This window comes from Capra hircus, chromosome 5 (assembly GCF_001704415.2).
Source record: "Capra hircus breed San Clemente chromosome 5, ASM170441v1, whole genome shotgun sequence".
Taxonomy (NCBI): Eukaryota; Metazoa; Chordata; class Mammalia; order Artiodactyla; family Bovidae; genus Capra; species Capra hircus.
The window spans coordinates 74,483,585-74,507,047 of record NC_030812.1 but is presented as its reverse complement, the minus strand read 5'-3'; the positions used below and the strand labels follow the sequence as shown (position 1 = coordinate 74,507,047).

At 55.2% G+C, this 23,463-nt stretch overlaps 1 protein-coding gene across 2 annotated transcripts in view; it reads left to right on the top strand.

Moving 5' to 3' along the window:
- The window catches only part of ELFN2 (extracellular leucine rich repeat and fibronectin type III domain containing 2), a 51,804-nt gene that overhangs the window by 11,315 nt on the left and 17,026 nt on the right, over positions 1 to 23,463 (top strand). The window lies entirely within an intron of this gene.

Here is a 23,463-nt window from a genome sequence, read left to right as displayed (position 1 = left end):
GCAGGATGTCTCTCCAGTGACAGAGATCTGAGTTCAGATCCTGCCTCTGCCACTGTCTAGGTGGGTGGGCCTGGCAACTTTTCTCTGCCTTTCTGGACCTCAGTTTCTTCATCTGTGTAATGGGCATAGTGAGAATCGTTAGATCACCTTGACGATGTGAGGCAGGGGAATGATGTTAAAACATACAGGGAGGTGTTTCCTGGAGTGGCAGCTGCTCTTTCTAGAACCTGTCAGCCTTCTTCACCTTTCAGGCTGAGTTGGGTAAGAGGGGAGGGATTGGTCCTGGGTGGCCCCAAATGACAGAAGTGGGCCCAACCAGGTACAGACCTCTGTTAGTCACAGGAGACTTTGTGACAGCCAGAGCTGTCTTCGGATGGGGTGGAGGAGGAACCAAGTGCTCTAAGTGCAGTGGAACCACAGAAGATTGGCAGGGGCAAGAGCTGAGGATTACAAGACCCAGGTCCATGTCCTAATGTTGCCCTTTATGGGCTGCGGGATCTCGGGAGCCTCAGTTTCCCCACCTGCAAATGGGAGGAATAATAATGGAACAAGGGTTCTGTTAAATGAGTTCAGATACGTGGAAGAGATCTAGGAGTCCCTTGAATCCTCACGGCATCTCATTTTCCAGAAGCAGAAAGAAAGCAAGGTTCAAGAAGCTTAAAGGGTTCATAGCAGTAATACTGACATCTGCTCTCTACCGATTTTCTGCTATGTGCCAGGCATTTTCCCACATGCTCCAGGTCTCATTGAATTCCCCAGCCTTTGCACTTGCTGTTCCTTCTACAGGAGTGACTGTTCCTTCTGTGCCCATTGCTGCTCCTCAGGCTTGTGGTATGGCCGTCTCCTGTTCTGGCTCATTGTCAACTCTTCAGGGAGCTCCCCCCACCCCCTACCCCCGGTTCATTGTTCTGGTTTTTTCTCTCTGTTTCCTTGTAACCCCTAATGCAGCCTATGCTATTTTGTTTATTTGCTTGTTTATTATCCTTGGGGCTTCTCCAGTGGCTCAGCAGTAAAGAATCCTCCTGCAGTGCAGGAGACACAGGAGATGTGAGTTCAATCGCTGGGTCTGGAAGACCGCCTGAAGGAAGGCATGGCAACCCACTCCAGTATTCTTGCTTGAAAAATCCCATGGATAGAGGAGCCTGGTAGGCTACAGTCCAAAGGGTCGCAGAGTCTGATGTGACTGAGCTACTGAGCACTTATTATCTACCCTCCTACTGTCATAGAGTATCAGCTCCATGAGGGTAGGAGCTTTTTCTGTCTTGTTCCCTGCTCTGTCCTTAGGGCCTTGAATGGAGCCTGGCACATAGTAGATGTTCAATAAATACATGGTGACAGCATGGATGGGTAACCTGCCAGCTACCCTGGAGGGTCATCTCATCATCCCCATTTTACACATGAGGAAAGTGGCTCTAGGGAAGGTTGGTAGTTGCCCATGGACACACAGCGGGAAGTAGGTGGCAGACCTGGCACTTGACCCCAGATTGGGCTGATTCCGGGTCAAGTCCTTTTCCTGCTATACCACACCTGCTTGCTGTGGGGAGCTTTGCATTTTTTAGGGTATAGAGTTTAGACTTTACTCCGAACACAGAAGCAGAATCACAGAAAGACCTTTAAGTAGGGAAGGCTCCTGCCGGAAGGAAAAGATTTTGGTAGCAGCCAGAATCGTCAAAAGAGATCAGTTCAGCTGCCCACTAGCTGTGTGGCCTTAGGCAAATTAATCACTTTGTGTCTCAGTTTACTTGTCCATAAAATGGGGATACTATCTTGGCTGATCTCAGCTGGCTTCTGGGAGGCAGTGGGCTTTGAACTTTGGTTTGCAGACTTGCCTCCACAGTCCCCTCCCCAGGGTGGGAAAACAGCATCTGCTGAATCACCCCAGTCCCCAGAGGCCCCACTGCCAGCCCTGAGGGGCTTGAGGTTTTGAGTTCCGAACAGGGGGCTTTTTCTGTGCTTGGGACAGGCCATTTTCTGGCCTAGCAGCCTGGTCTTTCTAGTCGCACTCCACCCCTACTGCCCTTAGAAAAAGAGAGAGAAGATCAGAGAGGAGAGAGAAGGTTTTAATTGAGCACCTACTATGCACCAGGGCCATTCCTGTATGTGTCCCCTTTCGCAGTCGCAGCAACCCAGGCAGAGCAGGTTTGTTATACCCATTTTCCAAATGCCCAGACTCAGGCTTGGGGAAGTCTTCCACAGGGCAAGAGCAGGGATTTGAACCTAGGCTTGGAGGCTTCTGTCTCCTCTGTGTCGGAGGAGGGGAGAGGGTGATGAAAGTGTCTGGGGTGGGTCTGCTCTGGGGTTCCCTGGGGAGGGCTGTTGGTGCCAGCCCTCCAGGATGGGGGCTTAGTGTGGCCCTGATTCCAGAGGCTGCACCTCAAGGGGTTGTGAATGGGCAGACTGCTCCCACCAACCCAACTCCCCCACCACCGAGTGCTGGCAGCCTCACTCGCCCGAGAATAGATCTAGCCTTGTGTGTGGTTATCCCAGTGTCTCACTCAAGACCCCATTTGTTTGGGGAGGAGAAAGGGGGGTCTGTGGTACCCAACAGAGGTGGGATTCATGGACAAGAAAGGGGAGGGGGTAGCCTGCCTGGTACGGGCCAGGCCTGAACGGGTGCCAGGAGGGAGTGAGAGGAGGGGGCGTGGGCGTGGTCTGAGGCTTGGGGCAGAGCCTTGGGCCAGGGGCTCTGTGGATGGAGGTGCAGGAGGAGGGGGTGGGAGTCCCGCTCTCATGACTCCTGGTCTGAAGGAAGGAGAGTGTGGTGGCCCTGTCCTCTGGGAGCCTCAGGTCTTAGGGGAGGTGGGGAGAGGCCAAGCCACCAGGATCCTTGTCTGAGGGGGACACAGCCCCAGTCTGAGGGTGGAAGCACTGTGGGTGTTTCTGGAACCATCTGCTTTCTGAGTGCAGGTAGAGAGGATGGTCCAACTGAGTGGAGTTTCCCTCAATTCTGGGAAGACTTCCTGGAAGAGGTGGTCCCTGAGGACTGAGAAGGGGTTGGATTCAAGGCAGGGCCTACAAGAGGGCCTGTTTTGCGGTTGGAAGCAAGGCCTGGTGAGTTAGGTCCTGATTCTGAGTGGTCATGTGTGCCTGAGTCTCAGTTTGCTTGTCTGTGAAATGGGGACACTGCCGGGCTCCTGGAGGGGATGGAATGAAATGGGGCTGGAGGGAGGAGCACAGAATAGGCCCACAGGGCTGTTGGGAGTTGAGTGAAGAGTTCCAGAAGCTGCCAAAAGCCCATTCCCCTACCCTCTGCCTCCACCCGTGGTCACAGCTCCGCTAACCCGGCTTCGAACTTTACAGGCATAAGAGGGAGGGCAGAGTCTAGGCTGAGCTCTTAGGTGGAGATAGGGCTCCTTCCTGCCTCTGACTTGCTGTGTGACTCTGCCTGCTCCTTCACTGTTTCTGGACCTCGAGGGTAGAGTTGGGGCCAGCTGAGGACCCTGAGCATCCTAGCAGGAGACAGACCACAGAAAAGGGTTGGCAGAACAGAGCAGGTACCCCAGGCCTTGGTGGCTCAGGGGCTCTGCAGCTCAGCAGAGCCTGGGGGAGCAAGGCCTTTCTTGCATTTGCCAGACACTCTGGGGTTCTGGCTTAGGGACAGCAGATCAGAACAGAGAAACTCCTGGGGCTGTAAAAGGGGGTGACACAGAGGTTGAGCATGTGGGTTCAGGTTTTAGGTCTTCCCCCGATTCTACCCATAAGTGCCTCAGTATTCTCACCTATAGAATGGAAATACATATAGTAACCACCTCATAAGGCTGATGCTATAAAGTGCTTAGCCCTGTGCCTGGCATACAGTGAGTACTCAATAAATGCTAACTCTGCTTCTTGGGTTTCCTGGCAGCAGGCAGGCAAGGGCTTCATGGCTGTTCCAGCCACAACCTTTCAGGCTGTTGAGGACAGGCGGTGGCTTGTGGAATCCCAAAGCCTGGGATGCCAGGGCAGGAAATGTGGGGGTGTCTGCCACTGTAGCTCCTCCCACTCTCCCCAGTGCCTGCCGAGCAAGATGCTGTGGAAAGAGATAATGAGTTTTGGAGTAGGCAGCATGGGTTCCATCCCAGCTCATTCATCCGCTTGCTGGCTGCCTGGCTCTGGGCAGATCATTTTCTGAACCTTAGTGTCTCCATCTGTAAAATGGGATCAAAGGCTTTTGTGAGGATTAAAAGGCAGCGCCCATCCAGTCCTGTGCTGATGCTGTTGATACCTACTGCCTCCCATCCTCCTCCTCTTCTTCTGCTTACTGATTTGGTGCTGAGGTTGTTGGCAGGCGAGGAGCTTTGGAGATGGAACTCCCATCTTGGTTGAGATGGCATCTGACCCAGAAATTCTGTCCTGGACTCGGGAGAGAGCTTGAGGTGAGAGCTGTCCTTGGAGACCATCTGGGTCTCCAAGGCAGCTGCAGATGCTGAGGGCCCTGGGGACAGTGGGGAGGTGGGATTTGATGGGAAATCAGGACCCTACAACTCTGGAGGTTTCCCGCTAGAGGATCTGCACGAATACCTGCACCCACGGGCAGGCTGACGACCACAGAGGTACTGGCCCAGGGTCACCCTGCCCTGAGTGGCCGGGCTTGAAGGTAGAACATGGTCTGGCAACTTCTAGCTTGGGCACTTTCATTTTCCACGGCACCTCTGGGCCAGGCTGAAATGGCTGCAGGTGGAACAGGGTCACCCAGGGCCTGGGCTGAGCTTTCTTAGCTCGGCCTCTGTCTCCTCTGTCAGTATCTGCCCACCCTCTGGCCTGCACCAACCCCCAGCAGCCTGACCTTCCCTGTCTGTTTGGGGCAGCCTTCGTATCCTTCCCTCAGCCACCTGAGGGAGATGGATGAACTAGAGCCGGGTGTGCGTGGGTGTGAGCACACATACCCGGAGCGGTTTCATGTGTTTGCAGTGTGTTGGAGTGTGTGCGTGTAAAAGGGCATGTGAGTGTGTGCACCCTCTTTCTAACTAGGGGCCTGACACATGCTCTGGGACAGCTGCTGCCCCTGCATCACTGGGGGCCTTGCCCATGTTTCCTGGTACTACAGATACTTGAACACCAGCCTTTTGCCCATGCAGTTCGACTTGCCATCTCTACTCAGGAGGCTGTGACTGCGCGCTCCAGGCATCGCCCCTCGGGCACAGCGGGACCCATCCCAATCCACCTTGGCCTGGGGTCCCCTCACCCGGCTGTCCATGTTATGGGTGACTGGGTCAATTACAGTTTTTCCACTTTCAGTAATAGTGCATGACTTCACATCCTCACCTCCCTCACCCAGCCGGCTGCCCTGTGACAGCCGACTTCCCTGTGCCCTCGTTTGTGGGGGTTTGCTGCCAGGGCTGAGTGTGGCCAGCTGTGCTCCACTGTGGGCTGAGGGTTTTAGGCAGGACCCCCATTCTGAATGGGTTTCCTTCCCGCAGGGCCCACTAGAGCCTGGAGAGCAGCGGGGTGTGGGGATCCCAAGCCAGGAGGTCCCCGGCTGTCCCCAGAGCAGGATGCCCGGATCAAGATGGCTGTAGCAGTGCTGGGGGCCAAGTCACCCCTTGCCATCCCTACCTGCTGGGTCCCAGGACCAAGGGAAGCTGCTTTATGACCTGGCTGCCCAGGTCCCCTGAGTGGCCACAAGAGTGCCTGAAGCCTTCTGGAGCTGGGGGAGGGGCAGGTGGGTGAGTCCCAGTCCCCAGAAGGAGGAGATTCAGGAGGTGGGTACAGGGTCTAGAGGCTTGACCCCCAGGCTGCACTCTCACCCCCAGGGACCTGAGTCTGGTCAGTCCCAGAACTTCTTTGTTCTCTTGGCTGAGCTGGAGACACCTCAGTGCTGTCAGGAGAGAGCTGGGCCCAGGGTTTGAGTGTCGTCTCTACCCCAACCCTCAGTGGGACCCAATTCTCAGGCTGCCCATGGAATCAAAGCGAGTCATTTATTCCTTTTATTTAACAACATCGATATAACATTTGGAGCTTCCCAGGTAGCGCTAGTTGTAAAGAACTCGTTTGCAGGTTCTTATGCAGGAGACAGAAGATCCCTGGGTTGGGAAAATCCCCTGCAGGAGGAAATGGCAACCCACCCCGGGATTCTTGCCTGGGAAATCTCGTGGACAGAGGAGCCTGGTGGGCTACAGATCATGGGACCGCAAAGAGTCAGACAGGACTGCATGACTGAACACACACACGCATGTAACATTTACGAACACTTCAAACATTTACGCTGTTTGAAGAACTTTATAAAAATCAAAAACTCACAACAATCCAGCAAAATACCACTATCCCCATTTTACAGATGGGGAAATCAAGGCCCCAAGAGGTTAAGGATTCTGCCCATGGTCACACAGGGAGTCAGTGGTGCGACTGGGGTTGAGCCTGGGCCATCCGGCTTCCGGGGCTGTCCCAGCTGCTTTGCTGTGTGGCGTGCCCACGGTAGTCTGTAGAGGGCAGTGCTTGAACTGGCTCCCAGGCCAGCCTGGTCCCCTGGTCTGAGCATTGACAGTGGTCCAGGAAGCTGGTCTTGGCACCCAGTAGTTGTGGCAGCTTGGGATCAGGCCAGATTTGAGTGTCTAGTGTATCATTTACTGAGTAAGGCCCTTGCCCTAGCCGAGCCTCAGTTGCCCCATATGTAAAACAGGGTAACAGGATCTTCTTGGCAGGGCTGTTATGAGAATTTGGTGCAATGCGGCGTAGGGGGTACTCAGCACGTTGTGGCAGCTGTGATGGCCCCGTGACAGGGTGAGAGGGAGGCAGCTTAAGGGGTGCCCTGTGCCAGGAGAGAGGAGTGTGTGCCCTTGGGAGCCTGTGATTAGGAGAGGATGGGTCTGAGGGGATGTGCCACCAGTCCCTCTCATCACTGGGGACACCTCCCACCTGGTGCAGCCGGCCCACCTGGGGCTGGGACACACAGACACTCCCACCGTGGGGAAACAATGGAGCGTCCTCTCCTGTGAGGGCTGGGGTGAACCCCGGAGACCCTCTGGTCCTGCTCCCTCTGTGTTGCAAATAGGAAACTGAGGCCCAGAACAGAGGAGGGATTTGTACTGGGACCCACAGACAGTTCAGATTATCTGAAGTCATTGCTGAGCAGGGCCTTTTCTAAGGAATGCAGCAGCAACCCTTCCTACAGTAGCCCTGTCCCGGCCACACTGGTTCACATTCTGTAGGGTCTATGCCCTGCAGGGGACTTTTCTCCAGCCTGCGCTCTGTGGCTCTGCTTACATCTGACTCCCCGGCTCGTCCACCACAGCGGGAGCCCTGTATCCCTAGCACAGTGGTGCATACGCAGTAGATGCTCAGTAAGCAATGGTTGAGGAATAAGCGACCTTAGGAGTGATCCCTCCAGCACTGTCTCCTGGGAGAGTCTGAATTTCAGCGGGCGGCGGAGAGTTGCCCAGGGCCAAGCTGGGAACTGCAGCCAGGCCTCCTGGCTCCCATCCTGAGCCCTCTGTGCATTCGTAAACAGATGCAACAGACACACACACACACTCCAAAATGCACACATACTCTATGCCATGATTCAAAAGCTTCATGCTGATCATTGCTCAATTTTCTAGCTTTTTAGCTTTAAAGTGTCCATCTGTCCATCTCTCTGCCAAGGCCGAGGGCTGGACACCTACTGAGGCACCTGCTCTGGGGCCTCCCCTACAGCCTGAGGCTGTCCCAGGAAGGGGCAGGGGTCCTGGAAGGGGGCCCTGGGAGGGTGTGATCTGTCCAAGTCACACCCCCGCCAAGGTACATTCCCTGCTGTGAACCCAGTGAATTCTCTGTGTCCCCTTCTTCCAGCCTCACCTTGAAGGCCCACCTGCCCAAGTCTTCTGGTCCCCGCACCCCAACACTGAGCTGTCCTAGGCTTTGGGGGAAGGGGTGTCATTCCTGGGGACCAGACTCCCCCTCTGCCTCCCCCGGGAAGTCTGCCCTAATGCCCGGGAGGATGGTAATTAGTATGAGGCAGGCTGATTAGCTCAGAAATTAAGTCTTTGTTTTCTTCACTCCCCAGTTTCCCTAATTGAGCAGATGCAGAGCAGGGGAGGGGGAGGGACTGCCGGGTTGGTCACGGGGCTGGATGGGAGCACGCGTGGCTGTGTGCTCACTGCAGGGGTGGGGGTGGGTGTGGTTGGGGGGCACGGTCGACTGGGGTGGCCTGGTGGAGGAATGCCAGGGCAGGTGTGCCTGTGGGTGGGTGCCCAGGCTGCAACCGCCTGGTGGTTGCGTGGCCCTGGGAGGGCATGACACCTGGGACCCCCTCTGTCAGAGCTCGTCTATATTCATTCCTTCCTTCAGGTCTTCACATCCAAAAATTAATCATAACTGCTGCTTTTATGGCGCACCTACTGTGTACATTCCCTCGGCTAGATGCCTTTTGTGTATTTCCTTGCTCTATCCTCAGATGATGGTGCAGGTAGGGGACCCTCATTTCTTCAGGCTCAGAATCTAAGGCTCAGGGAGGTGAGGTGAATAATCTAAGGTCACACAGCTCAGAGCAGCCAGGGCAGGGTTCATACCTAGGCGGTCTCATGTGGCCCTGCCCTGGGCTGGGGGAGAGAGGATCCTCTGACCAGATGGTGGCCGGTCCAGGTCGTGGACACTATGGTGGGTGAGGCCTTTGTCCTTCTCAGTTAGATGGGGGCCAGTCCATCTACCTTCTTGGGTTGTGGGGAGGAGCAGTAACAGCAGCTGTATTGATGAAGACTAAGTGATGATTTATGTAGTGCTTTCTGGGTGCCAGGCTGGTGACATATGCTTTACATGTTTTCACGTTCCATGCTCACAGTGATCCCAGGAACCATGGTAGACACCCTAATTACCCCATTTCACAGTCTCAAAAGAGGGGCCTCTCCTGGTCCCAGTTAGTAAGTAGAGGACCCAGGATTTAGCCAGGTGCCATCTGACTCCAGGCCCTTCCTCCTTGATTGTGGCTGTGTGTGGTCTAAAACCCCTGTGAGGTGCCCTGTGCCTGGCAGGTGCTCAGCAAAGGTCAGTGGCTTCTACCCTCCCTGAAAGGGCTGGTTCCTGGAGAGCCTGTGTCTCTGGGGCTCAGCCTAAGGGTCCAGGGGGATGGCCCTTCTCATAATATCCTACCGGGCAGGTATTACTTTTATTTCCATTTTACAGATGGGGAAATTGAGGCTCAGAGAGGTGAAATGACTTTCCCAGGCTCTCACAGCTGGTGAGGTGAAGGGTCTGGGATTTGAACCTGGTTGGCCTGGGTCCTGGTGCAGCTCGGTGGCAGGCTCCCGAGCATGAGTGTCAGCTCCCAGCTGTGTCCATCCCTGAGGGCTGATCCTGCCTGCCTGGTCTCTGGGCGATCCCTCTGCTTCCCTGGTTCCTCTTAGCAGCCGTGTACAGAGGATGCCCAGTTCTCATCCTTCTCTGTGCCCTGCTTCTGGCTGTTGGGCAATGGGTATGGCTACCTGCTGACTTGACATATCTTTTGGGGTGTCCCTCTGGCCCCCAAAACTCAGCTTGTCTGATGCAGGCTCTTCCTCTCTCCTCCTACCTTCTGGCCCGTTAGCTCCTTCTCTGAAGTTCCCTGTTCCAGTGTGGGTATTGCCATCATTCAGCCAGCCACTTCAGCTAGCCACCTGGACCCGGAAGTTGTCTCTGAACTTCACCCCTGGCCTCCCAGCCTGTAGGTCACCAAGTCCTGTGCTCCGATTATCCCATTGCCTGTCCTCCCTGCTACCCTTATCTGCATTGAGTCACCATCATGAGTCTAGACTATTGCAGCAGGCTCCTCAAAGGCCAGCTCTCATTTTCCCCAATTTATTCTGCACTCTTCTGTTGGCCTGGGCTCCCTAGCATGTCACTGGTTCCCTGTTGTCCTGGGGCTTAAGTCTAGGTTCCTTAGCCTAGCTTCTGAGACCTGCTGGACTTGGCCCAGCCACAGGGCTCCTGCCTCTGGGCTCCCTCTCCCTCTCCTATGCTGTGATCTTGTCTCCTGACTTCATTCCAATTTCTCAGAAGTGCTACCTTCTGGGTAGCACTTCCTACAAACTGGGTAGGCAGTTTGATCGCCAGGATCACCCTCAGCAGAACATTCCCTCCCCTGCACTGGGGACATCCTTCTAATTCTAAGAGCCCTTTGCAGGGAGCACTGTTGCCCATTTTGCAGATGGGAAAGCTGAGACTCAGAAAGCTAAGCTGGCATCTGAACCCAAGTCTCTTGCTGTGGAGCCTGTGTTCTCCCCCATCTGTGTCCATGTGTGCGTGCACGTGTGTGCATACAGCAAGCACTGCTGTCTGCCCTTTGAGCCAGGCAGTGTTTGGGCTAGGATGAGCGCTGCCTCCCTGGGAGGAGGTCTGAGATTGTCTCTGGAGGCCGGAACCTGTCTCTTCCTGTTGGGGGTGGAGATGCTATATGTGAGCGTTGTGGGGGTGTCAGCCCCTACTAGCCCCCGAGACCACAGCCTCCCAGCTCCTCCCACTTCTCTCCCCTTCCTTCAAAATAAACACCCGCGAGCCCAAACCACCCATCCAGCCAAGGCACAGATGGAACCAGAGTTGGAATTAATTAGTTCTGTTGCCAAGGTAACTGGGATCCAGTCTTCTCTCTCCGGCCTGCCCCTACTTCCTAGGCCCCGCCCCTGCCTCTCTTGGCCCCACCCCTCAAGGCCCTGGCCCCACCCCTCAAGGCCCTGGCCCCACCCTCTTCCCCAGCAGCAGCTGGTGGTGCCCTTGTGCCCTTGGAGAATCGAGGAGGGAGAGGATAGGTGTATCAAAGAGCTGGGTTCACGTCCCTACTCGGTCGCTCTTGGCTTGGTGGGAGCTTGGACAAGGTCCTGAACCACTGGGAACCACGCTATGACTCGACCTACCTGGGGAGGGGTACCCTGGAATGGATTTGGGAGACTGGTAAGAAAGGAAGAATGAAAGTGGCCTGAACTGGTTGGTGATGCCATTGAGACTAGCAGTGGGCACGTGGGCTGCAGCAGCAGGTGTCCAGGGTCGGGAGCTGTTAGAGCTACAGCTGGCAGCAGCTATGGGGCCCCCTACCCTGGCCACAGGTTCTGACTCAGCTCTGCCTCCTCCATCCTGACCTTCCTGGCATCCTCTAAGCCTGCATCTTGCTGACTGGACACCAACAGCCAGGGTTGTGGTCTCCATCATTTCTCTGTTGGTCTGTCCACCAGTCCACTTTGCACTGTCTCTTCCTGGGTGACCCTGAGCAAGTTACTTAGCTTCTCTGTGGTTCCACTTGTCTGGAAAATGGGCATGACAGCATCCACCTAGTGGATATGAAAAGCCCTCAGCGTGGTATTAATATTTAGTCTGTGCTAACCACTCATTGCTTCTGTGCTTCTGCTGGCTGCGGGCCAGGGGGTGCCCTGTGAGAGGGGTTGTGAGGAACACAGGGGACAGTGGTCCCACCTACTTCTTGGGGAAGTTGAGGATGATGATCACAGCCACACTGTTGAGTTGTTGAGGCTCCCAGCCTTACCTCTCTGCTTTCTACGACAGGCTCACTGTGTCTCTTCACACTGCAGATGGGAAAATCAAGGCCAGCAGGGGTGGGGGACGGTGGTGGCAGTTGTAGCTGGTGCCTCAGGGGCTGTCCCTTCCAGTGTTGGCCCTGCTTCCTGGATCTTGCTAGTTGATGCTGGCTGGAGGGTGGGACAAGCCAGGTCTTCAAAAGCCGCAGCTTGAGTCTCCCTCATTGTAACCATAGGGAATGTTCTTCTCCTGCCTGGGCCTGTTTTCTCTTCCGCAAAATAGGAGCTCATGGGGCTGTAGCTGGTGGTAACTGATTGGAGCTGGCTGGGGCCATGGCTACTTAGGCTTTGTGTCAGTAGAAGGGGGCCAGTGTGGGCAAACAAGGTGCACTGTCTGGCTAGGGCCGTTCCTGGAAGTGCACTCAAGGTAGATGTTATGGGGGGACCTGGGAAGAAAGGGCAGCTCTGACGCCCAGGCCCCATCTTTTGGAGGCCCCAGTGCTGGGCTCTGCTAGGCTTGCCATCGTCTGGCTAATAGGCCATTTGCTCTTCCAGGGACGCCACCAGCGAGGTGGCTCTTAAGCTGGCATGGTGAGGCAAGGGCGCTGGAGTGAAAACAGGCCAGGATTGGGGAAGAAACTCTCCTTGGTTCTGCAGTCCCTCCCTCAGGGACTGTGGGTAAGTCGCTGCCCATCCGTGAGCCTGTTTCCTCATCTGTGAGTTGGGCCTAATGATGTGATCAATGACCCACTGGAAAAGCTTTTGAGAGGTATAAACTAGGGATAGCTAACTCAGATGCCCATAGGGGCTTCATCACAAAATGTGAGCATCCAGACTGAGGAAGGCAGTAGGGTATGGTGGGGCCTATGGTAAAGGCTCTGCCTCATAGCATCAAACCCAGATTTGCATCAGCTCTGAGCCCACCAACAAAACCTATCCATGGGCAGCCAGCTGGCCCAGAAGGCAAACCCTACAGATGGATTAACTGGAAGGGAGCTATTTAACTCTTCTTTACATAATAACAAGGTCTGACATTTATTGAGGGCTTGTTCTGTGCCTGGAGTAGACTCAGCACTTCACTCGGATTACCATGTTTGATCCTCACGCTGACCCAGAGGCCAGCTGCGTGCACGCGTGCTTCCTACTTGGTAACTGAGCCAGTTAAACCAGAGAGGTTAAGTCAGAGCTCAAGATCACACAGATGTGGGGGAGGGAGCAGAGCCCATTCCCGGGACCCTGGTTTCCTATCTGGGGGGCAGAATGGGGGAGGGGAAAGGGCAGACCCACTTGGCAGGGAAAGCCCCAAAGATGTGGCTTTTCATTTCTGTTGGAGAGGAGGCTGGGAGAAGGACAAAAACAAAATTAAACAAATGCAGGGTGTTGTGGAGCTGAGGAAGAATAACTTATTTTTTATGAGCTTGTTAGCATTTGTGAAGTTAAGTAAGTAGAAATTTATGCCATTCGTTTGCATGTATTCAAGGAAGGGCTCCCGGGGCCCTATGTGGTACCTGGACCCTCACCAGCCCCCCAGGGCAGCTACCCCTCAGCTCACAGGAAGCAGCTGTTTTCTGGGATTTCTTCAGATCTGTTTCCTGATGGCCCACTGTGTGCCTGGCACCAACAGCTGTGTCTGTCCTTGCTGTGTCTGGAAGCAGCTGACCTGGATGCCATCAGAGTGGTGTGGCCCTTGGTTCAGAAGTTGAACGTTCTAAACATGGTTTCTAGTCTCTCCAGGGGCCTCAGAAAGTGCAGGAGGCCCAGAGACCACCAGCTTGGCTGCCCAAGATCTGGGGGACCTGAGACATGTGGTTTTAGCTCTCTGTGCCTCAATTTTTCTCACCTGTGAAATGGGGACAGTAGTAGTAGTACATGCTCATCTGAGATGACATTGGCTTGTGGGGCTGGCCTGCCCGTATTCCTAGTTAACCTGGCTGTTTGGTTCCCTTTCTTTCCGGTGGAGCTGGATGATCTGAGAACTGGCAGACCCCTTTTCTAGGAGGCCTTCCTGGAACCCCTCCTGGGCCTCAGCCGCTTTGTCTTGAAGCCCCACGGCTCTCTGAGCTTCTCCCTGAGATGCCTGGTCTCCTGCACTCTTGCCTTTGAGCTGTGAATGCCTCAGGGCAGAACCACCGTGTCCAGTGCACTGGAAGGCCCTGCTCCTGGCCCGGGCTCGAGAAATGGTGCTAAATGAATGAGTCTGTGAAATACTTGACCTCAGCCTCGTTTTCACTGCTTTGGAATGAATAGTCCCTTCCAGGTGTGTAGTGATGTGTGGTTTTACAGCACTTTCAGGCCTTGCTGTCATTTGATCTCCACCTTTTGATCCCCACATCCCTTGTGCTCCCTGCACCCCCTAGCCTTGGAGGAGGGAGGTCAAGGATTGCAGTGAGGAAACAGGCCCAGGCAGGAGCGTCAGGATTTGAATCCAGTACTCATTCATTTGTTTTTGTTGCTGGGAAAGATTGAGGGCAGGAGGAGAAGGGGGTGACAGAAGATGAGATGGTTGGATGGCATCACTGACTCAATGGACATGAGTTTGAGCGAGCCTCGGGAGTTGGTGATGGACAGGGAAGCCTGGAGTGCTGCAGTCCTTGGGGTTGCAGAGAGTCGGACACGACTGAGAGATTAAACAACCAGAGTTTGTTTATTTGGCTGTGTCAGGTCTTAGTTGCATCATGTGGGATCTTCGTTGCGATGCACAGACTCTCTAGTTGTGGCTCATGGGCTCCAGGGTGCATGGGCTTCAGGCTTTAGTAGTTGCTGTGCATGGATTTAGTTGCTTGTGGGCATGTGGATCTTAGTTCCCTGACCAGGGATTGAAACCCAAGCCCCTGAATCACAAGGCGAATTCTTAACCACTGGACCACCAGGGAAGTCCCTCATTTATTTGTTCATGGAGACTTTCGAACTCCTGCTCTGTGCTGGGTATTGGGGATCTTGGGAAGAGTAAGCCATGTCCTACCCTTCAGAGGCTTAGAGGCTGCACTCAAAAAACAGGCTCAATGAGGGTCCAGCGTTAGGAAGCTGCAAACTCTCATTCTTTCGTTCACCCAGAGGAGCAAGGCGGCCTTCCCTGGGGCTGGAGCACATGAGTGAGGAGAGAGGTGAAGATAGGAAGTCAGGGAGGGCTGTGGAGGTTCTTCAGGCCTGACGGAAGTCAGCAGGCAGGTGGGGGTGGCGGCAGGGAGGAAGGTGAGGGCCACAGGAGTAGTTGATGTGAGCCATTGGAGGCTGGCGGAGGTGGGGAGAAGCGAGTGGATTCACACCGGTCATGGTTGGCTAATGGAACTTGTTTCCTCTGCCTCTGGGAGCTCAAGAGGGAAGCAGCGTGTTTATTCGGCAGACAGTTCTCCAGCGTCTGGTGTGGGCTGAGCATCGTGCAGGGTTCTGGGGAATTGGGAGTGAATGAGAACAGTCCCTGCCATTAGGAATTCCACAGCCAAGCGGAAGGCAGGTGAGGCTGACTGATGCCTGGGTGGGCTGGAGGGCTTCCTGTGGGAAGTGGCTTTGAGTCTGAGGAGTAGCAGGCAGGAGGTGGGAGTGGGACATGCCAGGTTGTGGCCATTTCAAGGGGAAAGGCCAAGAGGTGTTGGGTGAGAAGGGTAAGAAGCTCCCATGTGAGGACCTTGGAGTGGGGAAGTGGGGTGCAGGAGTCTCGACAGGCCCTGGGAGCTCCAGACAGGCCAGAGGAGTCCAGACTGTGTAGTCTTCCAGCAAGAGGGAGCCCGCCACCGGCTTTGAGAAACGGTATTGGGGATGATGCAGATCAGGATGGAAGGAGCAGGAAGAGCTGAGGAGTTGGGGAGGGGAGTTCTCCACGGTGCTCTTCTGGGGTCAGGCTGAGGAGTGGGAGGCTGGTGTGGTAGAGGGGGGCTCAAGGGAGAGTCCCAAGTAGGAGTCAGGCAGGTTGTGGCGGAGGCACATATGTGCAGGCATGTGTGTGTGCAGGTATGTGTGTGTAGGTGTGTGTATGTGCAGGCATGTGTGTTTGCAGGCATGTGTGTGGGAGGCACGTGTGTGCAGGCATATGTCTGCACAGGCGTGTGTGCGCAGGCATGTGTGTGTAGGTGTGTGTATGTGCAGGCATGTGTGTCTGCAGGCATGTGGTGGGGAGGCACGTGTGCGTAGGCATGTGTGTGCACAAGCATGTGTGTGGGAGGCACGTGTGTGTGGGCATGTGTCTGCACAGGCATGTGTGCGTGGAGGCATTTGTGTGCAGAGTGGGGTGCCGTGTCTCTGGACCGTAGCCTCATTGCAGGAGGGGTGTCAGAGGGCAGAGTTGCAGAGATGGGACCAAGCCCGATCTTGACTGTGGGTATAAGGACCTGGGAGGCCCCAGAGGCTTCCGAGCAGAGAGGCGCTCCATGAACCTGGCTATGCTTCAAGAAGTTTCTTCAGGCAGCTGTGCAGGGACTGGGCAGAGGCAAGGTCTTCTAGGTGTCTGTTTGCCAGACCGCGGGACCCGTCCGGGTAACTTTAGCAGGTGGCGATGGAGAGGATGGAGGGTGGTGGAGCTCAGGAAAGGCTCAGGGGAGAAGTGGTATTTGATCTGGGCCACTGAGGGCGAGAGGGTTCGCTCTGTGAAGGTGGAAGGAGGACCCAGCAGGTGGTTTCAGTGGAGGTGGGAGAGGCCAGCTTATTCAGGATGCCTTTGAAGGATTAAAGGGAAGGTCTGAGCTGGAAAGGAATATCATTAGTGAGGACCCATCCCGTGCTGATCATTCTCTGCCCAGCGCTGCATGCCCAGCTCCACACTTATAGCTGCAAGGCTTTGGGAAGATCCTTTGTGCCTTCATTTTGTTGTCTGTAAAATGGGGATATTGTAAGGATTTGCCTCTTGTGGGGCCACTTAAGGGAGTTAACCTACCTGTAGCCCAGCCTGGGAGATTCTCTGTAGTTATTGGCTGTGGTCATTTCTGTCTCCTTTAGCACTCACGGCAGGCCTGCAGGGCAGCCTCCCATCCTCAGGGGCAGATGAGGAATCAGCTCAGAGAAGCTGTTCAGGCTCCCTGAGACCACACAGCTGACAGGGGTACAGAGCAAGTGTCTGAACTGAGGGTGTGCAGGGCTCTCTGTCCTCAGTGCCCGTGGCCTCCTGGAATGCCTGGACTCGGGGTGAACAAGTCCCCTCCTTTGACTTTGAAAGCTACCGGATCTAGTGCAAGGAGGGTGGGCAGGAGTCTGGTGGGCAGGTTTGAATCCCTGGCTTGGCCCTCACTGGCCATGAGGCTCCAGATTAGCTGCTTGCCCTTGATCAGAGCCTCAGTCTCCTCATCTGTAAACAGAGGCCCTGCGTGCCCAGATAAGAGCTGCTGGGTCTTCTTCAAGGTCAGCTACATCAGCCCCCCCGCCCAGGTGAGGCTCCCAGGAGGGGCTCTGTCCACCTTCTCTGCATTCCTCTGCTCCTCTGCCCCTGCCTGACCATGCTGCCCCAAGCAGGCTGGGACCATGGTGGACACAGGAGCCGCAGCACTGGTTGAGGCCTGAGTGGTCATAATAACAATGACAAGGAGCTGGGAGGCCATGTTGTCATCAGTAGTAAAAGCAGGTCCACTCAGCGAGTGGGGAGGTGGGCAGGTGGATAGGGACAGAGGCAGGCTGAGAAGGACATGCCCGGGGTCTGTGTAGTTCTTGTGCTTTAGTCCTCTGTAGTCCCCAGGCCCCAGGTACTTCCTCCATGCCAGGCCCCTTGATGGCACTGAAGGGACACACGGTGTTGCCTTGGCTCTCAGGAAGGGAAATAGTGACTGTGCCACGGGGATACCGCTTGGAGCTTGTGAGCCCAGGGATGCTGTGGAATGGTGAGGCCAGGCTTAGGGTTCAGGGCAGGCTTCCTGGAGGAGGTGGTGCCTGAGCTGAAGCTGATAGGGGTTCACAGTACTGGTGGCAAGTGGCAGGGAGAGGAAAGGGCCTTTGTCAGTCAGGGAGGTGGGCCAGGAAAGTGAGTAGGGGCTGGGGCAGGAGGTGGGGAAGGTATGGATTCCCCTCATGGAAGCTTCACATGCCAGGAAGGAACTTGGCCCCTGTCCTCAGGGCTGCAGGGAACTCCCAGAAAGATTCTGAGGAAGAGAGACAGTGTCAGGGCTGCCCTGTGCAAGACTCCCCCTGGCCGCCATGAGGGAGGGACTGGAGAAAAACGGAGCCATGATGGGCAAGGGGGTGATGATGGCAGCAGGTCCTGGTGAGCTGGGGAGCAGAGGACACATGGGGGAGATGTTTTGAGGATGGGGCTGGTGGCTGGTCTCATTATTCTTTTCCGGCAGGGGCAGGAGGAGTTTGTGATGGTGAGATCTGTGGTCTGAGCAGGCAGGCAGGCAGGGTGGTGGTGACCTTGACTAAAAAGAGACGTGTGCAGAAGTGGCTTGGGTGAGAAGATGATCTGGGGCTGAGCCTGGGGCCTTTCAGGGCACCTGGGGAGACATCCAACAAGCTAAAGTCCAGGATCTCGGGGACCAAAGGCATGCCCGAGGTCACCCTGGAGCGGGGGGCCACACATAGGTGGGTGGAGACAGAGCCTGTAGGGGCAGCAGCCTTTGGGGAGCTGAGGCAGGAAGCGGGGGCCTGAAGGAGAAAGGATGTGGCTGCCAGCCTTGTGCAAGACTCTCACCCACTCTGGACTCAGTTTCCTCACCTGTTACACGTCAGGAGCCCAGATGTGCTGAAGAGGCTGCCAGCTCTGACTTTCTCTCAAGTACCCCGGAGGGCCTGAAAGTGGATGAGGGAGGTGACTGGGGCAGGGGCGGGGGTTCGCCACACACAGTAGTTTTGATACAGAGCCCTGGAAACGATGCACTAACAGTTTGGCCAGAATTACTGAGCACCTTTGTGTGCCGAACCCCTAAGTTGGGGCCTGGGGCTGAAATGGGACCTGTCCATGGTCCCCACACTCAGCACTCACACTGGGAGTGCAGTGAGGAAGTGCCCTGAAATCCACTGGTGTTATCCCACTTTTAGCAACCCCAATCTGTGAAAATTCAGATTCTCTCTTAAGAGAAATTAGAGGCTCGTTCACCTCCTGGAGGCTCAGATGGTAAAGCATCTGACTACAATGCAGAAGAGCCGGTTTGATCCCTGGGTCAGGAAGAGCCCCTGAAGAAAGGAATGGCAAACCCACTCCAGTATCCTTGCCTGGAGAATTACACAGATAGAGGAGCCTGGTGGGCTACAGTCCATGGAGTCACAGAGTTGGACATGATTGAGGGACTAACACTTTCTCTGTTGTACAAATGGAAATAGAAAACCATAATGGAAACTCTGAATGAACATTTTGGCCAACCCAGTAACCCACAGGAGGGTTTTCTTAAAAAGCCAAGATCCCAGGGCCTGAGTGCCGGGTCTCCTCTTGCCCGAATTCCCTCCTGGCCAGAGACGTCCTTGCCCATCTTTGTTTCCTCTGCCCTGCGCCGGGAGTCCTAGCCCAGCCCCGCAGCAGGGGCTCATTAGCTGTGGACTGTCTAGTTGGCAGGATGCAGTCCCTTCTGGGGATGCCCCGCCCCCTCGGGTCCTGGGCGGCAGGTCTTCAGAGGTGCCAAGCCCCCCAGTTAACCATCGTCTTCTCCTGTTGGCTTCATGTTGCTCTTGATGACAGCAGGCAGGCACCTGAACCCTGTTGCTCCTAAACCCTGGATAAGACCCCTGCCCCTTCCCACCCAGGGTCCCTCACCCCCTGGTGATCCCCAGAGGCTTGTTTTGCCAGTCCGGGGCCTAGTGTGTTGCAGGCTTTAGGTGTGGGGATCATATGCTGCTGGTGAAGGGCCCCTGGTTGGTCTGTCACCCTCTTCCAGATGATGGACCCTGGGCTCGAAAGGAAGGGCATGGCTCCAGTCCTTGCTGCCATGGAGCTGGGGCTGGTGAGGGGGCCGCAGTGGAGATGCTTCTCACCCAGGGCAGCCCTGGCAGCAGAGGCCTGGGGAGATTTGAGCAGAGCTGGCGGGGCAGACTAGCTGCACGACTACAACTCGGCGTGTCCCAGGCTATTTCACTTCTTTGCTGTGTGCCCTTGGGTGAGTGGCTTCACTGCTCTGGGCCTCAGTTTCTTTCTCTCTCAAATGAGTGTAATAGTTGTGCCCATCTCCCAGGGCTATGCAGAGGCTTGGATGAGTTAATGTATAACCTCACTGAGGTCTGGCATGTGGTTAGTGCTCGGTGACTGGAGCCCAGGCAATAAGGCTTGGTCTCAGCCCCACCACTGATGAGTGGTGACCTGGGAACCCACTTTATCTTTCTGAACCTCTCACTTGAGAAATAGGTCCGATGACCTTTACCTTGTCACCCTGTTGACAAGGTAACAGGGGGGCTGTGTAAGCGGGGCTGTGTCTGCAGCAGATGAAGAGTGGCAAGGCCTTCGCCGAGTCTGCTGGGTTCCTTGTTGGCACAATGCAGCCCTGTGGGTTTGCTCTCTGGACTTGACAGAGGCATTGGTACAGGCCGCAGTACTGCCAGGCTGACTGTCTGTGCCAGGGGCTGGAGCTGCCGTGGAGAACACCCTGTGCTCGATGGCTGGGCAATGTGGGAGGGACAGATGCCATCAGGGGTCAGACAAGAGCCAGGAGACTCTCCATGAGAGAGGGGAGCCCTGCCTTGAGGGAGGATGCAGGAGAGGGGTCTGGAGTGGGTGGCTGGGCCAGACCTCATAGGGCCTTGACCTTCAGAAGGACTTCTAGCTTCAGCCTGGAGCCACAGAAGATTCTGGAAGGGCTTTAAGAGAGGAGTCCTCAGCGGGTCCATAATAAACAGGCTATTCTGAGAGGCTCTCTGGCATCTGAGCTAAAGGTTTAGGGGAGGCACCCAGGGGACACCTGGAGTTGCTGGGAGCCAGTGGTGCCTTCCAGACAAGGGCCATCAGTGACTTGAAAACTCACCTGTGGCCTGGACAAGTGTCAGGATGGATTGGAGATGAGGGATGAGGCAGAGGGTGGAGTCAGGTTTGGTTCAGATAATGCGGCCGAGGCACAGAGAGGTTTGGTAATGGGCCCATAGTCACACAGCCAGAGAATGAAGCCTCAGGCCCAGCACCGGTATGAGGCGGCAGCCTGGCCCTTCTGCTGTTGGCAGCCCAGCAGCCCTGGGAGCAGCCCCACGCAGAGGTGCCCGAGGGGCGGAGCAGGAGGGCAGCGGAGCCAGCAGGGGTGACATAGGGAGCAGCAGCCTCACGCTTTGTTCACAGGCTCTGCTCTGTGCCAGACATAAGAGGGTCGATCAGCGCATGCCAGGGAGTGGGGGCCCATTCTGTGTTGCCTGAAACCCCCCATTAGGTAGGGTCGGTGTACAGAGGACCCAGTCAGGAAAGGGTGGAGCCAGGGCAGGGTGCTGACTGAGGGTCGCACCTCCAACCGAAGTGTGTGATGGTGATGAGCTGGGGATCCCAAGTGAGATGGGGACATGGCCTTGACCTCACTGCACTTGGTTTCCCCATCTGTAAAGTGGACGTGGTTCTGAGAAGGCTGAGACAATGCAGGACTTTGCCCAAGGCCTGGGGCCTGGTATGTGCTCAGGAAATGCTGGGCGCACTTATGATTATTGTTGTGGTCATCATCGTTGTTGTTGTGTGGCAGACGGAGTCCACCCTTGCTGGCCACGGGAGTCAGTTGGCCTCTGTGATCTGGGATATGTTCTGGTCTGCCAAGCCAGCTTAGCTCAGGATACATGATGCTGGCTGCAAAGCCCAGGCTCAGGCCCAGATGTGAATGGAGGCCACTGGTGGGAGAGGATCAGGAAAACAGCAGGGACAACTGGCTCCTGTTTTATGGAGAACAAAGGATCATGTGAGCCCAAGAAAGACATGTAAGTGCAGGGAAGGGTTGAAGGAGCCTGTGGAAGGATGGGACAGGGCCAGTCTTGACAAGCCCAGGCAGTGTTTAGAGACTGTCCTTTGCCTCATTTTATCAGGTAAACATGCGGGAGGCCCAGAGAAGGTGAGGGCCTGGCTCAAGGTCACACAGCAGCTGGTGCAGACCTACTGGCTTGGGGGCCTGGGCGCTGCCCCACTCTGTGAAGGACGGATGTGATCATTTATCAGAGGAGTTTAATAATGAATGAAGTCGAAGTATCTTTAATGCAGGCAGCAGGCCCGAAGTAATAAGGGGCCCTGTATTAATTCGTAAGTTAATGAATATGCAGGTGTGTCTGAATGATTAATGGGGCTCCCAAAGGCCTCAGAGAAGGGTGTGTGAGCTGCTGCTGATGGAAATATGAATATTGCATACATCTGGGAAGTTGGATAAACCAGGGAACAGGTGGGCATTAATGAACTGGAGGACACTAGCGGCCCCAAAGGGCTGAATATACAGATACTTGAAAGCAGATATACAGGGTCATGGCTAAGTGCTCTCATTTCTTGCTGTGTGATCTTGAGAAAGTCACATCACTTCTCTGAACCTCCATGTCCTCATCTACAGAATGGGCATAAAAATAGCAAATGATTCCTAAGATCCTGGAGATGAAATTCGTGACAACCCCTTAACACCAGAGGCAGGCGTAGTGGGCATCTGATAAAAACTGTCATAGCCTTGTTAGAAAGGAGGGCAGAGGAGTGGTTGAGGAAGGAAAGTATAACAGTAATGATTAAATTCCCTTCAATATCACTAGCACTTTACAGTTTGTAAGGGGGTTGATCTTTCCTCTGTGGCTTCCCAGGTGGCACTAGTGGTAAAGAACCTGCTTTCTAATGCAGGAGATATAAGAGATGAGGGTTCGATCCCTGGGTCGGGAAGATCCCCTGAAGGAGGGCATGGCAATTCACTCCAGTATTGTTGCCTGGAGAATCCCATGGACAGAGGAGCCTGGCGGGTACAGTCCACAGGGTCGCAAAGAGTCGGAGACGACTGAAGTGACTGATCGTGCACGCATGCTCTTTGCTCTGCTCCTTGAAGCAGCTGCTTGGGGTAGAGGAGATGGCTTTTGGAAAAGCTGAGGCTCAAAGAGGGCTGGTCCCTGCCCGAGTCACCCAGTCGGCAGAGGCAGATTCAGGCCCGGGCCCAGGTCTGCACCCCTTGCTGGTGAATTTCGGAGGGGTTGGAGGTGGAACTGCCAGTCAGCAGGAGAGTCCCACTGAGGTAATGACCAAGAAGGACCTGGGGTTGGGGAATCCTACACCCTCTCCCAGAGCCCCGGTTCTTCTGTCTGTGGTATGAGGGTCTGTCTGCCACCCAGAGCTGTTTTGAGGCTTTGGAAAGAAGATGGGATACTGCACCCTCACCTGTGCTCAGCGTGTCGGAGAGTCTCAGACTCTGCAAACGTTACCCCTCTAATGCTTGAAGCAGCTGTATCTGGAATTTATATGCACCAGCCTATCTTATATTTGGGGAGCTGCGGGTCCTGAGCCGTTCTTGTAGCTTTGAGGTCCTTGGGCACATCCCCTAGCCTCTTTCAGTCTGTTTCTCCATCCTTCAAGTGGGCAAATTGTGTATTAATTGTGTGGGCTCCTTCCTGCTCCCCTGCCCCGCCCCTGCCATGTCACGGCCTTGGGTATGGACGCCCTTTCTTTTAAGCTCCGTGACGTTTTATTCATTCTTCGGTCCTTTTGTGAATACTAATGGAGTGCTTCCTGGTGCCGGGTTGGGCTCTGGGTTTACAGGAGGAGCGAGATTGCCCTCCCCATCTGTGGCCTTGATGAGGTCCAGGCAGATGCAGGTGTGACTCTAGTGTCAGGTGATGCAGGCTGGGATGGGGCGCAGAGCCTGAGGTTGGCCTCTACCCTGCCGCACTCGTCTGCCTTGCTGCCTTCCTATCTACCTGAGGCTGTGCCTTTTGGCAATGAGTTCTCGGCTCCCCCAGCAGGAGATCCTCAGAGAATGGCTGTTGGAATGAATGAAAAAGTGAAGGAGTGAATGGCTGGCATCCTAGGCCCCTTTCCCTGTCTCTCCCGGGCTCCAGGCCAGGGAGCAGAGGCCCAGCCAAGCCCTCCCTTGGTTGTCCCAGGTAGACCAGGGCAGCCTCTCTTGCATCCTTTTTTACTCCTCCTGGGACTCTAGTCTGGGCCCTGAGGCCCCCCTGCCAGCCTGACTGGGTCAGGGAACTCTAGGTTGTTGGAAAAAGAACCTGTCATGATCGTGTTGTAGCCTGCTCTTGA